This window comes from Tasmannia lanceolata, unplaced genomic scaffold (genome assembly GCF_043159265.1).
Source record: "Tasmannia lanceolata isolate RefF3 unplaced genomic scaffold, GAP_Taslan_0.1 ptg000024l, whole genome shotgun sequence".
Taxonomy (NCBI): Eukaryota; Viridiplantae; Streptophyta; class Magnoliopsida; order Canellales; family Winteraceae; genus Tasmannia; species Tasmannia lanceolata.
In genome coordinates, this window is record NW_027518701.1 from 14,294,937 (window position 1) to 14,310,359 (window position 15,423).

The following is a 15,423-nucleotide window of genomic DNA, read 5'->3' on the forward strand; positions in this document are numbered from 1 at the left end:
GCCTCCTCGTGGTTACTTCAAACTAAACTTTGATGGAGCTTGTTTTGGCAATCCGAGTCCGTCGAGTATTGGAGGCATATATAGAGATGAATTTGGGGAGGTAGTGTGGGCTTTTTCTGGCCCAAGTGGAAGAGGTGATTCAAGTGAGGCGGAAGTCAGAGCGGTATATAATGGAATCCTGCATTTTAGTAAAGACCAATTGGACAAGGTGATACTGGAAGGAGATTCTTCTAATGTTGTTAGTTGGCTTTCGAGGGTGGTGTCCCCTCCTTGGAGGTTTCTTAGTTTTTTTTAGGAGATTTCAGATTTGGTTTCTGGGTTTAGAGTGGTTTGATTTCTTTCCCCCGTGAATTATATTTTGTATTTCATTTGCTTTTTTTCCATCTGTAATGTTTGAGGACCATCTCGGTTCCCCTTTTATTCAATATATCAATATTTCAAAAAAAAAAAAAGACTGAAAGGAGTTAAGAGAAGCAGCATTACCAGTCATATGATTAGAGGCTCCAGAATCGATGAGCCAGGACCCGGAGGTAGAAAGAAAGCAAGAAGCGGAAAGTTACCTTTATGTTCAAATGTAGCAGGAGGATGCTGACTGCTGTTACGAAGGCGTAAGAGCTCATCATACTCAGTTCGGGATACAAGTAGAGAATCATACGGTGCAGCAGTGCCAAAGGAGGATGGAGTGGACATCTCAGGAAGGCTGGTAGAGACATGGTGATCAAAACGGGATGGACGGAGATCGGGATGTAAATCACAATAGAAATCAGTAATGTGGCCCTCCACATGACAATGGGTATAATTATGAGGTCCCCATGGCACAGGCCTCCCCCTAAATCACGACCACCATCACTGTCGTGACGCCCACGACCACGGCCAAACCTACCACCACCACCACGGCTAGAACGATCACCTCCAACATAAGTGGCAAGAGGTGAACCATCAATCGTAGGGTTGCTGGTTCGCACAACCCTCATACAACGTTGTATGCGGGAGAAGATCTCAGTGAGTGAGGGAAGGCACCCTGAGCCAACAATCTGCTGTTGAATTGGTAGAAAATCAGTGCCCAATGCATCAAGAAATTGAACAAACCAGTAAGTCATCTTGACACTTGGCAAGGTCGACAAGATACACGTTAAAGGGCATATATAATTCAAGTTGTTGACTTAGTGCAACATACTGACTGTAGAAGGCGGCCACAGGCTTGTCCCCATATTGGAGGCCCGTACACTCCGAGTAGACATCACAAATATGGGTGAGATTATTAACGCCGGAATACAAGGTTTCAGCATGCTGCCAAATGTCCTTTGATGACTTAACGATACATCATCGTGCCAGCCACTTGTGGTTCCATACTATTCCATTGAAGAGTCCTCATCGGCGCATCATCCTGGCACCACTTAGCATAGGAGTTATCACTGGCAAGATGGGGGTCACACTCAATAAAATCTACTTTACCACCTGCAAGAAGATAGGTCTCAACTGCCATACGTCCAGGAGGGTAATTTGACCCATCAAGGTTGATGGAAGTCATCTAAGGGAAAGGAGCCTCCGCCCAAGAAGAACTAGAAGATGGAGTAGCGATGAGGAAACTAATCAACAAGGTGAAGAAACAAAAAACACTACTAAGGGCAACAAACCAAAGGCAAATGAATAAGGGGAAGGGCCATCAAAATCACGGGTCCACGGACCACAATGTGGCTCCATAACACATACATTCCGCAAAAATACATGGGACTACGAGGAACAACCATAAAAGTAGCAATCATACTCGATTGGAGCCGCGAGCCGCAAAACCAGGAGAAAAAAAAAGTTTGTAGATTATTTAGGTCATTAAATAAGGGGTATTGGGAAAAGAAATCGAGGATAGGGTTTGGGATTTGGGGTTGGGGCTAGAGAGAATATGGTAATGGAGGTGGGAAATATTGAAGGGGGGGGGATGTAGATTGATGAAAATGGGGATTACGGATTGGGTGTTTTTGATTTGGGATTAGGGATTTGAGATTTTGGATGGAGAGGATATTGTAATGGAGGTGAGAAATATGGAAATGGGTGGGATGGAGGATGTGGTAATGGAGGATGTGGATGGGATTTGGGATTGGGTGGTGAAGTACGCAAGGCGTGGGGTGTGGATACGGCGTCATGTTGGTAGGGTTTGGGGGTATGGCATCAGGTAGCTAGGGGTTGGGGGTATGGTGTACTGGGAGGGGTTTTACGGATGAGAGACTTGCACGCGCGAGAGAGAGGGAGGGAGGCATTATTTAATCCATTGGAGAAGGCGTTATTTAATCTTTTATACTTTAACAACTATGATTTAGCCTACACTTTGAATTTATTGCTGACACGTGTCCGACACGACATGCGTGTCGACGCTCCTTTCGACCCTTTAAATGTTCAGCTGGACTTGTGAGACGTAATGTGGGCATGTTGGCATGTTTTTGTAATGTGTCAAGTGTGACTTTATTTTTTATTATTGAATATTGTGTTTACCTCTTTTATTATCAAGTCGTTTGTTTATTAGAAACTCTTCTTTTAGGTCATCTGTAACAAGTATTTGCTGTTAAATCCCCTCCCCTAAATCTAAAACCCTAAACAAACTCTTATTCCAATAATATTTTCATTGTATCCTATTGGTCTCCCTTTCTTGTTCCATATTGGAGACTAAAGTGAACTAGATTAAATTGATGAGTACATTGTTATTAGATTATCTCACGTTTGTTTTTAGATTATAGTGGATTGATCCTAAGATTTATTAGTTTCTTAAATGAATACCGTATATATGGGATTTGCTAGCGTCCATCACAAAAGGCATTTCGCGGATGGTTTGTTGCATGCCAGAGCAGCCATCTCATGAATGAAGACAAAGTCTGCTGAAAAGTGAGCCTTGGTGGCTGCCCTGACATGCAACAGACCATCTGCAAAATGCCTTCTGCGATGGACACTAGCAAATCCCCATATATATATATATATATATACTAGTAAAAAAACCCGGGCCGAGAAAGAACTGTACGAACCACACCATAAGTTGATCCAAACCGTCAATGTGATGGAACACAACATCAATAGGTTGTGCCCGTAAAATCAGTTCCATAGGCTGTTCCTAGCCCTCCAATCTATAGAGGTTTCCATAATTAAAAAAGCATAAAGGAGGGGGGGGGCGGTAGGATTGAAATTGTGTGGCTTTAATGGGTGCCTTTGCTAAAAAGCATAAAGGAGGGAGTAGGATTGAAAATATGTGGGTTGAATGCGTGCCTTTGTTAAAAAATGTCAAAAAAAGTGATGTGTAATTCTCATAGAATTTTGGGAGAAATTCAAATAATTCTCTCCTTTTCTCTTTTGCTATATATATATATATATATATTGTTATAAATTATGATAATAATAAGTTTATATGTATGGGCGTGTCACCATTTCTAGTTTTTTAGGGGTTGTCACGTCAGACACTTACATCTATGTCGAAACTCGACACATGAATCTGTTTCCACAAGTCATGATTATATGGCTACTTATATACTTTCTGTTTTGGCAGTATCTCCGTTTATAAATTGTATCTCCGTTTATAAATTTTGGGGTTTCTGTTTCTGACACTCCGTGTTTGTGATGGCACGGCACACTGTGTCCGTGTCCACAAATCTTTTTTTTCCTAATTAGTCGAACGTAAACAACCTCAATAAAAAGTGACCCCAAAAACTCAATTCTATGATTATGAATGGCTACTCTAGAATAATGTTAGTTCTTCACTTCATGAACAAGTCATGATTTTATAGCCCAAATTAAAGCAAGTACTCACCTCGAGCCAAACAAATCTCCCGCCCAAATTGCATTTCCCCAAAAAGGTCATTATCAAATTCAAAATTCCTTTTCTAGCCCAAACCCCACCAATATCCTATCCGAAAAAGCTCCTGGTACTTCTGATGCTACCACTAGAGACTCCTCTTCTTTGAATAGTCAACATCCATTGAGCCCCAAATCGTCAGACCCTAGAACTGCAAGCCCTATTCTCAACTCTAGGCTTGCAAGAGCGGGAAGATTTGAATCTGTTGGAGGAACTTCTACAGTAAACTCCAGTTCATCCATTTCCCTCTCCATCCCTGGTTCATACTCCTGTCCCATTTCAGGCCAATCAGAGCTCTCCTCTGAAATCCCCCCCTGGAATTGCAGCCCCTATCCTCCTCTACATAAAACCAATCCAAACAGATCATGGAGCTCTATCGTTGCCAAACCAAAAACTCAAACCCCTTCAAATCTGAGGCACATTATCCTGCCCAATGATGATAATGGAAACATTCTGATAAAATTTGAGGAAGCAGAAATAGCTATGGAAGCAAAGAAATGGGAGAATTGTCTCACTGGATATTTTCTTGGTAAGAGGCCATACTTAAACCTGAAGGATAACTTAATGAGAAAATGGAAGCTAAAACGAGATATGAAAATCCATACTCTCAACAATGGCTTTTATCTGTTCAGATTCTCCAACCCTGAAGACAGTAAGATGTTCCTGGAAATGGAAGATCACACGTATGCTAGGATGCTAATGATCCTCAGGAAATGGACTCCAATAAGTGCTCAAGAAAAGATCAATCTTACATCAGTCCCTGTTTGGATTAAATTTCCTGTTCTACCTCTTCAGTTCTGGAATCCCAACGGACTAAGCAAGATCGCTAGTGCAATTGGAGTTCCTCTCTACATGGATACCCAAACAACTGAAGAATCGAGACTCAACATCGCGCGCGACTCTGTGTTGAAGTTGAAGCAGGTGCTGCATACCCAGATACCATTCCAATCCATATGCATAACCAGGATGTGCAATATGAATGGAGACCCTCGGCATGCCTAAACTGCAGATTTTTTAGCCATTCCACCTCAGCTTGCCCAATGGGAGAAGCAAGGTAGGAAGTGAAATCTAGACAAGAATGGAGGCCAGTGGCATCAAAATCCCAAGTCCTTTGAGATTACTGAGGTTAACTCTCTAATTCCCTTTGAAGAGAACCAGGAAGAATCTCCCTACGAAAATATTCAGAACAATTGTGAGCCTAACAATATCCTTTCTGTTAACCCTTATGCTGCTCTGGCCAATATTGACCAAGAGGAAACCGAATTTCCTACTCCCTCTCTGAAGGATTTTTTTATTAGATTGATCCCAATCTCAGATTCAAGATGCAACCTGTGTAATGCCCATCCAGAATCAGTTGATCATTTATTTTTCAATTGTGGTTATTCTTGTTGGATCTGGAGATCCATCCTTTGGCGTTTTAATAGAAGAAGAAGGCCTCGGAACTCCTTACTAGAAGAAGAACAATGGATTCGAACAAACTGGCCTGGCAAGGGTCAAGCAGCTAAAGCTATTCGAATTGCATTTGCCTCTGCAATATTCAGAATATGGAAGGAGAGAAATGGGCGGCATTTTGGAAATAGAAAAAATCACAAATCGGCGGTTCTTAGGAGTGTTATTCAGGATGTCAAAGAAAGAATCAATTGGCTAAACCTCCAAGATGAAGACAATCAGGAAAGAAGTTCTATTGCCGCGTTAATGGGGTATAAATTTAGAGCAGATCAAACCCACCCAAAACAATGCTCCTGGATCCCTCTGAAACCTGGAGAATTCAAAATTAATTCTGATGCATCTCTGGACAGTGAAGGAGGAGGATTGGGAGGGTTAATTCGAGATGATAAGGGTATGTTAATATCAATGTTCTCTCTGAATGTTGATATGGAGATTTATGAACTGGAAATAATGGCAATTCAGACTGGTATTGTTCAAGCTTCTTCTATGGGAATAAAAAATATTTGGATTGAATCTGATTCGAAATTTGCAGTTGATGTCATCAATGGCAAGACTTCAACTCCTTGGAGAAGTCTCGACACTGTAAACCAGATGAAGGACATCCTCCCCTCTTTTAACTGTTGGAAAATAACTCATTCTTGGAGAGAAGCTAACTCAGCTGCTGATTTGCTTTCAAAAAGAGCTTGGCCTTGGAAGGAATTCTTCATCTTCCCCTATGTTCGCAAAATCTTCTATCCTGTCTGTCATTGGATAGAGAGGGAGTTGTATTCCAAAGACTGTTCTCCCTTTTTTTCTTGTATTTTTCTCTGGTGGGGGTCTGCCCAACACCAGCTTATCAATCACAAAAAAAAAGTCATGATTTTATACATGATTCTAGCTGACAGACCTTTGCTTGTTTCTGATTCCAGATCAGTAGCGACTTGCAGAATGGCATCCTTTGGGTCCATGTAAAGAAGTTTAACCGCATTTGACGGGGCGCTGCAGAAAAATCAAATAATCTCCAAAAAATGTTTAGCAGATGAGATGAGCGCCATTTGAAAATTTGGAGTCAAAGGAATGAAAAGCCTTCAGGCCTATCTGGCTTTTTGCCGGATGGGTGAACGATGTAATTTTGAACTTGACCTAGGTGTATAGTTTCTTTGTTTTTTAATTTCTAATTTTTCTTTTAAACTGCCCCTTTTGTAAGTTTTATGATGAAATCCGGAACATGAATCAGAGAGTATCCACGTGTTAAAGAGGACTTCAAAGAGTCCAATCATCTAAATCTACTTTTTATCAGGAATGAATCAATATATATTTTTTTTTTCAGAAATCACAATCCGATGAAAGGGTGCTTATGGGTGTTATTAGGGGCTGATATGCCGCCCTTCTGAGTATGGCTTGTGAGATGGGCACCACTTTTAGCACTTTAAGAAACCCATTGGGTTCAGCACCATACTGTCTGATTCTCATTCTGCATTTCTTGAGTACTCTCGGTAACAAAATTGTGTTCGGCAAAGTCATATGCAAAATCAATTTTTCTGTATTTTTAGCAGAATGGCATTCGGCTATAAAAAAACAAAAATAATGAATTCTGATATGGGATTTGCTAGGGTCAATCGCAAAAGGCATTTTGCGGAACGTTTGTTGCATGAGAGGGCAGTCACATAGGCTCACTTTCCAACAGATTTTTTCATTATTAGTGACGTGGCTGCTCTCGTGCAACAGACGTTCTGGGAAATGCCTTTTGCGATGGACCCTAGCAAATCCCTTCTGATATTTATTCGAGGGATATTTGTTGATCAAATCATTCAAATTTTGGCCCCTCGCATCTTGGACCAGGTAAAGTAGATGTGCCGTAACTAGATAAACTATTCATGTAAACTAGAGAAACAATTCATGCATCTCTAAGACTTCTCCAAATTTAGAGAATTCTCCAGCAAAACTCATCATTAATTTCAGGTGAATAATCTAGAAAGTTTCTGTATAATTTGTGGTAAATACCATCATTTTAGTGCTTGTATTTGAGGTCATACTATGATTAATTTCCACAGATTCCAAGCCCATAATATTAAGCCCTTGGTACATTTCAAACACCGAATCCACTACCGCATTTATAGTAATACACCAGGTGCTTTTTGCATTTTAGGCAGAGGACAAACCAGCAGATGCAGCAAACTTCAAAAGAATACTTTAACACTAGTAGAGAAATGCCGCAGAGAACAAATGGGGAACTGAAAGGCTTGGTTTCAAATCTAGAGTTTTTGGTATGAGTCCAGAAAGAAAAAATCCATAAAATATCAAAGGAAAAGCATCACAATCCAGAAACCCTAGCTATGAATCTCGGGCAACTATTCAGGTTCTGCAGAAATGTGTGGGATCCGATTATGGTCCAACGAATTACAAAAATGCCAACATAGTATAAATTATAAGTGTGTTTTAATAAATTATTATAATATGAGTTAATAGAATTTTAACAGTATTTTAGTAGTTTTTATAAAAAAATGTAAATATTCACTCTTTGCAATTGGTGTAACTTGCGTTACATAAATTTGTAACGGCGGTAAAATAACCTAATATTTGTCATTCTATTGTGGATGATTTGGCCGATGGTTTGGATATGAATGGACTTGGATTCAAATAATTTTTTCAATGGAGATGTACAATGTGATGAGGATCAGAGCTGGACATAGGTGAATCTGTTCCAAAGTTAGACAAGTGTCCCTCCTACCTAAACCTTAGGGGTCAATTTGTTCTAGGTAGTTAGAGTAGTGATGTAAATAGTCAGCAAGGAGGATACAAGCCCTCGTAGTTATCTGGTAGAATGGTGGTAAGTAGTGTTTTGTTGTCAACCTCGTATATAGTGGTAAGGGGTGTCATCACCAATATCGAGAGAGTGAGAAGAGAGAAAAAGAGAGAAAAAGTAATGGATTTGTATGGAAAAGTGGAATAAGCTCTTAGAGTAGTGGAATAAGTACTCAACAGGGAGGAGCCAACATTGGATTTGACTAGAATTACTTTGGAGTATAGTAAGTACGGGGTGTTATTACAAACATAGAGAGAGACAGGCACCATCACACAAAATTTCAAGCAAAACTCCTTTTTTTTTTTTGTAGAATTTGGTTTCAAATTTATGAGGGGGCATGAATGCTACCTAGCTGACATGCAATAGTTACTCAGACACATCCCATGGAGTCTCCAAGGAGTTCAATGTTATATTAGCAATGAAAAAGGGAATGACATCTTAAATCCAAACAAAATCTCAACAGCTGCCAACAACATGTTACGTGCAGGGAACGATGTCATTTAAGACATAAGATGAGAAAGGCATATTGGGCATGATCAGTTTAGAAGGTTGCTAGCTGCAATTAATTAGTAGAGTTAAATTAGTAACTTGCTACTACGATAGATTGTTGCTATTAATTAAGAGAATTAAGTTAGTATGTTGCTAGTAGGATTGCTTGTTGCTCTTAATTAGGAGTGCACTTATTTAGGAAGTCAAAGATGTGAAAGGTGTTTCATATTTGGTAGGATTGTTTCCTGTTTTATTGGTAACTAGAGAGTCCAATAAATATTGCTTGATTGTAATTGTAAGAGGATTATTGAATGAAGAAACTTGTTCCAAAACATGTCTTGTGCACAAAGGAGGATTGATGCTTCCCTTATAGTGGATCAAGAGGTTGATCTTCTCTCCAAGAAGATCAAATTCCTTACAATCCGAATCTGATTCGTAACAATTTGTATTAGAACGGTCGATCCTCCACTATGGCTACGTCTTCAGATTCAATGCCTAAAGATTTTCAGAAGATCAAAATACTTGTTTTAGATTTGAAGGAAGTACATTGAATGTTGGTGGAAGGTGGAAGCCCAAGGGTTCCCATGGGTTAATCATTCACCTTACCCTCTTGTTTTGATGCTAGCAAACCAAATTGATTAGCATTTATGGACTAATGTGCTGCTCTGAGGTGTTGTGTTATATACGGGATTTTCATGTCATAATTTCCATTTCACAACTCATTTCAACACATAACTTGTGGATCAAGAAGCAAATGAACTAAGAGCCTGCACCTACAGTGAAGACATCCTCATTTGAAGATGTTCAAGTCAAGAAGCTCAAATATGAAGATCCCACAAGTTCCTAGCAAGTGTCAAGAAGGAGCTTTGAGTTGAACATGCCCTGGTGACTCCTCATGCACCTCTCAACATGATTTGAAGATTCGAGGAAGTCATAAGAGCCAAGACAAAGTTTAAGATGTTCACTCAAGCCGAAGTAGTCCAAGAAAGTGCAACGGAGCTGATACATTCCAAGAAGACTCAATGGTATTCATTTTTAGAATGTATTTAGAGTCCTCTTGATTTTATGTAGAATGCACTTTCAATAGGTTTTCATACTTAACTTTTTGTATCTACGAAAACCATACACACACCCAAAAATGTGTTTGAAAACCTAGGAGTTAAGCCCAAAGACCATGGCCCAAAAGCCCCTGTACTTTTAAAGTAAAAATGGAATTTATTCAGGGCCGGTCGACCGGGGTGTCCCAGGCGATCGTGGCAAGGTAACTGGAAATCCTGCACCTGCCGGATATTGGCGGGCCGGTCGACCGGGGTGATCCAGGCGACTACGGAGGTGTTCCTGGAACGCCAAGAACAATTCGTCATGGGTTTGGGCGGGCGACCGCCGTGGGTCGGTCGATCGGGATAGGTTTTGTGAGCTGAATTTTTGAGCAAACAAGTAGCCGTCGCCGGGCGACCGCCATGGGCCGGTCGACCGTGACGGTAAGAAATTTGAAAATAAAAAAGGGCGCCCGAGATGGGTGGTCTACAGCGGTGGCTCGGTCGACCGCGACGGTCGGGCAAACTAGCCGTTGGGGCTTTCGCAGGTTGACTTTTTCAACCCAGTTTTTTACAGTTTTACCCCCAAACGGTCATATTTTCAAATACACTATATATGCACTATCTAAACCTATCTAACCAAGATTTTGAACATTTGAGAAAGATCAAATCCCATTTCTTTGAGCAAAAATCTTCTTATCCAAAGCTAAACCTCTTTGAACTTGCATTTGCACATTCTATCAAGAGGAACTCCATAAGCTTTACATTTTATCTTCCTTGGACTGATTGTGAGTTAAAGAGTTGTAATCCGCCTATCAAGAGGCAAGAGAGTTCTTTTATTTTTCATTTTCTTCATTGTATTTGAGGGTTTTCTCTTCGGCCCATTAAGAAAGGTGAAGATATTGTGAGGGTCTACTCTTCGGCCCGGTAAGAAATGAGAAGACGTTGAAAGAGGGAGTATGCCCTCGTTAAGGCTTCGTGCAGAAAGGGTTTGTTCCCTTTGGAGTCGGAGGAGTTGGGTGTACGGCTCGGAGATTCGCCCTATTGAAGAATCTCATTGTTTTAGTGGAGCACCCAAGGAGATAAACTTGGAAGAGTGGAGTAGGTCTTGTGATAGACCGAACCACTATAAATCTTGGGCCTTGTGGATGCTTCCTTTCCCCTCTCTCTCTTGCACTTGTGGTGATTGGTAATCTCTACCCTTTGCTTGTATTTATGTTTTATTAAAACAAGGGTTAGAGCATTCGACCATAAAGTAACATCTAAACCCTAGTTTTCATTATCTTACTTGTTTGAACAAGGGTTAGATTAATTAACGCTTAATTAGTAAATTAATTTGAATAATCCATCTAATTAAGCCTAAAATTTTTAATTAACCAATTCACCCCCCCTCTTGGATTGTCACACCTACATTTCATTTGGTATCAGAGCTCAGGCTCTTAAAGAGATTTTTAACTTTAAAAATCTACAAGAGAAAAGATCAAGTGACAATCCAAATGGATTTCGAGTTAGGCCAATCCGCTCTAATTCCTCCATTTTTTTATGGAACGAATATTGGAGCTTGGAAAGTAAAAATTTTAGACTATCTCAAATCTATAGATTATGAAATGCTAGATGTCATTGAAAGGAGATTTTCTATTTCATGGAAATGTAGTAAAAATGATTTAAAATTATTTTCCTTGAACTCAAAAATAATGATTTTATTGTGTTATGGTTTAACTCCAAGCATCTTTGAGAAAATTTCAACATGTATAAATGCAAAAGACATTTGGACTACACTTGAAAATATTTTTGAGAAAAATGTTTGTCTCTTTTCAAATGACGAATTTTTTGAACAAAAAGAGACTCGGAAATATTTTGCAAACAAAGAGAATGTTGAAAATTCAATTTCCTAATTTAAGAATCAAATTAAAGATTTAAAAATGAAAATTGTTGAAACATTAAAAAGAAATAAAAATTAAGTCATTTAAGCAAAACATTGATAAATAACAATAATGACTTAATCCAAAGATGCAATGCTTTGGAGAAAGAAAATAGAAGCCTTGAAAACACAAACATGGTTTAGATGAAAAGTACAAACATGTTTGACTATGTTTGTAAAAATGAAGAAAAATTGAAAACTAGTTTATCTCATAAAATAGATTGTCTTGAAAATCATTAAATGAGATAAAACTAGTAAATAAAGAATTCTCATTAAAGAACCAAAGATTGCAAGAAGATAAAGATAAACATATATGTTCTCATGCGTATTCTTGTGGTTCTAGTTGCTCTTCATCTACCCATGCTTATTCTTGTACTTATTGTGATAGATTTGGACATCACAAATCTATGTGTAAGCTTAGATTTGTGAAATCAAACAAGTTAGTTTGGATTAGAAAAGACGTACTCCCGCAAACAACCTTGGTCGGAACTAAAGCAATTTGGGTTCCAAAGTCCCCCACTCAAATCATTATTTGAATTTATTGATATATGGGATTTGCTTTATTGTTATATCATATGATTTAACTTTTAGATACTATATTTCAATGTTCCAATTTTTTTTGTATCTTGATTTCATGTGCTTAATTGTCATATCATTTATATTCCTTCTAAATACCTCTCCTCATTGAATTTCCTTTGTATCTAGAGTATATGAGCTTAATTGATTAATATCTTTTTAAAATGTTTAAAGTACATATGCTTAAAACTTATTCTCAATAAGACTTTGATGCATTGCATTTCATTGTTATATCTATTGGAAAAGGTTTCCTAGATATCTCATGTTGATATCTAGTTTATATTTGTGCTTAAATATCACATCACTTTGAAAATATATTATAGATACACATTTGCTTACCTTCCTTTATCTATATGTATCTATACTCATAAACTCATGTTATGGTCCAAAATAGAGAACACTCTCTTATAATGGTATGATTATGTACCTTGGTCTAAGTGTTTGATGTCTCACTTGAAACTCATTCATACACTTAGTACTCTTATTGACCCATAGGAATAGCTTGGATAGTTCAAGCTATGTTCCTAAATCCAACATCTTAAAAATTGAAATAAAATGAAACAAGATTGGGTCAAATCACAAAACTTAGTGAATTTCCAAGACTATTGTTAAGATCATGAGAAATTCATAACTTGGCTCATTAGCTCAAGATGTTTATCATTTATGAGAAAATATTGAAGATCCTTGGCTTCTGAAATAATCCCCTTGAACTCAAAACTTAGAACTCTTAAGGGAAATTGATAATGAGTCAATATGAGAAATCCAAATGGGTTATCCTAATCTCATCATCGAACTAATCATGTCTAAAAGCTTTAATATTATCATCCTCCTTTGACATGAAACTCACTTGTTGAAAAGAACTCTAAAATTAACGTAAATCAAACAAACAAGTGAAATTGTAATTAAAAAAAATTTAGGGGTTGTGAAGTGCTAAGAAACATTAATCATCTTAAAATCCTTCGCACCAAACATAGGTGCACTAAAGAAAGGTGAACATGATAAATTTTGATTTAGGTGTGCACATTTAAACACATTGTCATTATGGAATGTATTTTCCATAGATTTCATCTATATGACATTGATGAGTTTACAAGGTAATCAAACTTGAAACATTATAAATATGTTAACTTCAAACTAAAAGTGGAATCAATAAATGATAGGTTATTAAAATCCACTTAGTTAAAGGCATGTGTTCTAAAGAAAAGATACACTCACTTCATGCCTAAATATGTGATATATGTATAACATAATAGAATATTCCCAAGCTAGATCACTATAAGTTTGAGTTTTGTGAAAACATTCTTACCATTCACTCAAACTTGCATCTCATGATGTTTCTACAAACTTTTGAACATCATTAAAATCATGAGATTGTGCCTATAAAGCCATAAATGTGCTTAAAATGAGAAATGTATAAAATCTGGCTTTAAAAGAGAAAATTGAAGTGAAATGTGTTTTGAAAATTGCACTTATTCATTTAATTGAAATTAATTCATCAAAACACATGTTACAAGCTAATAGGGAACATGAAATGAAAATGAATCTTTCCTAAATATTTGAGAACTAGTTTGTTTTATAGGAATTCTTCTAAAACTAGTAGTCTTCAATAGGATAGAGTTGCTTGTTCTATGATAGACTTCTAAATCCTTGTCATCTTTTGCTATCCATTGTGTGCTTATATTTGTTTATCTATAGCACTCTATATTCCCCTTGTTTGGTATTAGCTACATGGTAAGATGTCAAACCTTTAAATTAAAAGCTATTCAATTGGTGCTTTTAGCCTTCTTACTTGTTAAGAAGGAGATTGTACCCTCATCGTTAATTAAAACATCTAATCTCTTTGGCTTCTAACCAGCATCTTAACCATGATATGCCATATGTGTCTTGAATTGTTATATATATATATATATATATATATATATATATATATTATATGCACATAGTTAGGGGGAGCATAGTCTGCTAGGCTGTCATCTCATTTGGTAACACTTGATTACCCCTAACAATCATGCATTAGTTGCCCAATGGTTGTTTTTCAATTATTTACCTCTCAAACCCTTGGTGACTATGTTGGACTAACAAAGGGGGAGCCATATATATGTGAAATATATGTTCGTCTATCTTATCATATGTTGATTAATATGTATATCACATTACATATGATAAGTGCACTCATTTGGAGCCCCATTGCTCCATTTGTAGTGTAGCTGGGTCTTGTCCTATACCTTCTTGTTTTAAATAATCTCTCATGTATGGCAAGTACCCTTAGCCTGAGCATCAGTGTCAAATTCTCATAGGCTTTATACTTATCTTGGATAGACTCATATGTTTCTATCTCTTCCATTGATAAGTATCTAGTTCTAGAGTTTGAAAACTCTCCAGAACTCTCCTTCATAGGATAGTGCTTAAGTTGATCATTTTACTACCTATGAAGTAGTCTCTTATCATGTATCATTAAAAGTAAATACATCATTCGTCATGATAAGATCCATTGGCTATATATTCACTATCATATCTATAGCCATTCTGTATTGTCATGCCTTGCCTTATAGATTTTATCAAAGGCAAATGACAATTTCTTGAAAGAGAGAGTTGATTCTTTGAGCTTTAACTGTTAAAAAACTTCCTTTTTGGTTCATGTATATGGAGCTTTGTCTTTGTTTCATCTATATATATACATGTCCCATTATTTGCCATGCATATGCCATTATTCTTGTATCCATGTGCATTTGTGTATCAGACTATATTCATTTTATTTCTATATCTTTTGTCTGATATTCCTCCATTCACATTTAAATGTAAAACTCTTTTGAATGGATCAATTATGAATGGTTAAAGGTGTAAGAATGCAAATCATTGTCCTATGTGCTTGAACTGTTACATTTAGTCTATATGCACATAGTCAAGGGAGCTTTAACTTTAAATCTCTAGGGTAAGCAACCTGTGATCTCAAAAGTTATTTTATAGTTCAGAGCATATCCATGATCTGGAATAGACTTGTCTGCTTATTGCCCAAGAGTCCTAAGTCAAACCCATCACCTTTTCCATCATAATTCCTTGTCATGGATATCACATAGGTTTATGTTAGAGTATATGCTCTGGAAAGCCAGTAGAATGACATTTTCTAATCAATAAAGATTTATTTAATGACTTGAGAGTCGGCCAAGGGGGTAAATGGTGTCCACCTCCCGTATGACTCAACTCAGTAGATGTGGTTACTAAAAAAGACTTGCACATACATGATGTGATTAGGGGTAAGATGATCTGACGGTCATCTTCAGGGTTATGTCTCGATGGAGGCCACTGACCTAATACGAGTGTAGTTTAACTACAG

At 37.6% G+C, this 15,423-nt stretch overlaps 1 protein-coding gene across 4 annotated transcripts in view; it reads left to right on the forward strand.

Moving 5' to 3' along the window:
- ARP9 (actin-related protein 9) overlaps nt 1-6,503 on the forward strand; it is a 117,312-nt gene extending 110,809 nt beyond the window's left edge. For all 4 annotated transcript variants that reach the window (XR_013238581.1, XR_013238580.1, XR_013238583.1 and 1 more), the window contains one exon: nt 6,190-6,503. The gene's annotated coding sequence lies outside the window, so the exon portion shown is untranslated. The remainder of the gene's footprint in view (nt 1-6,189) is intronic.
- Nucleotides 6,504-15,423: the final 8,920 nt, after the last annotated feature.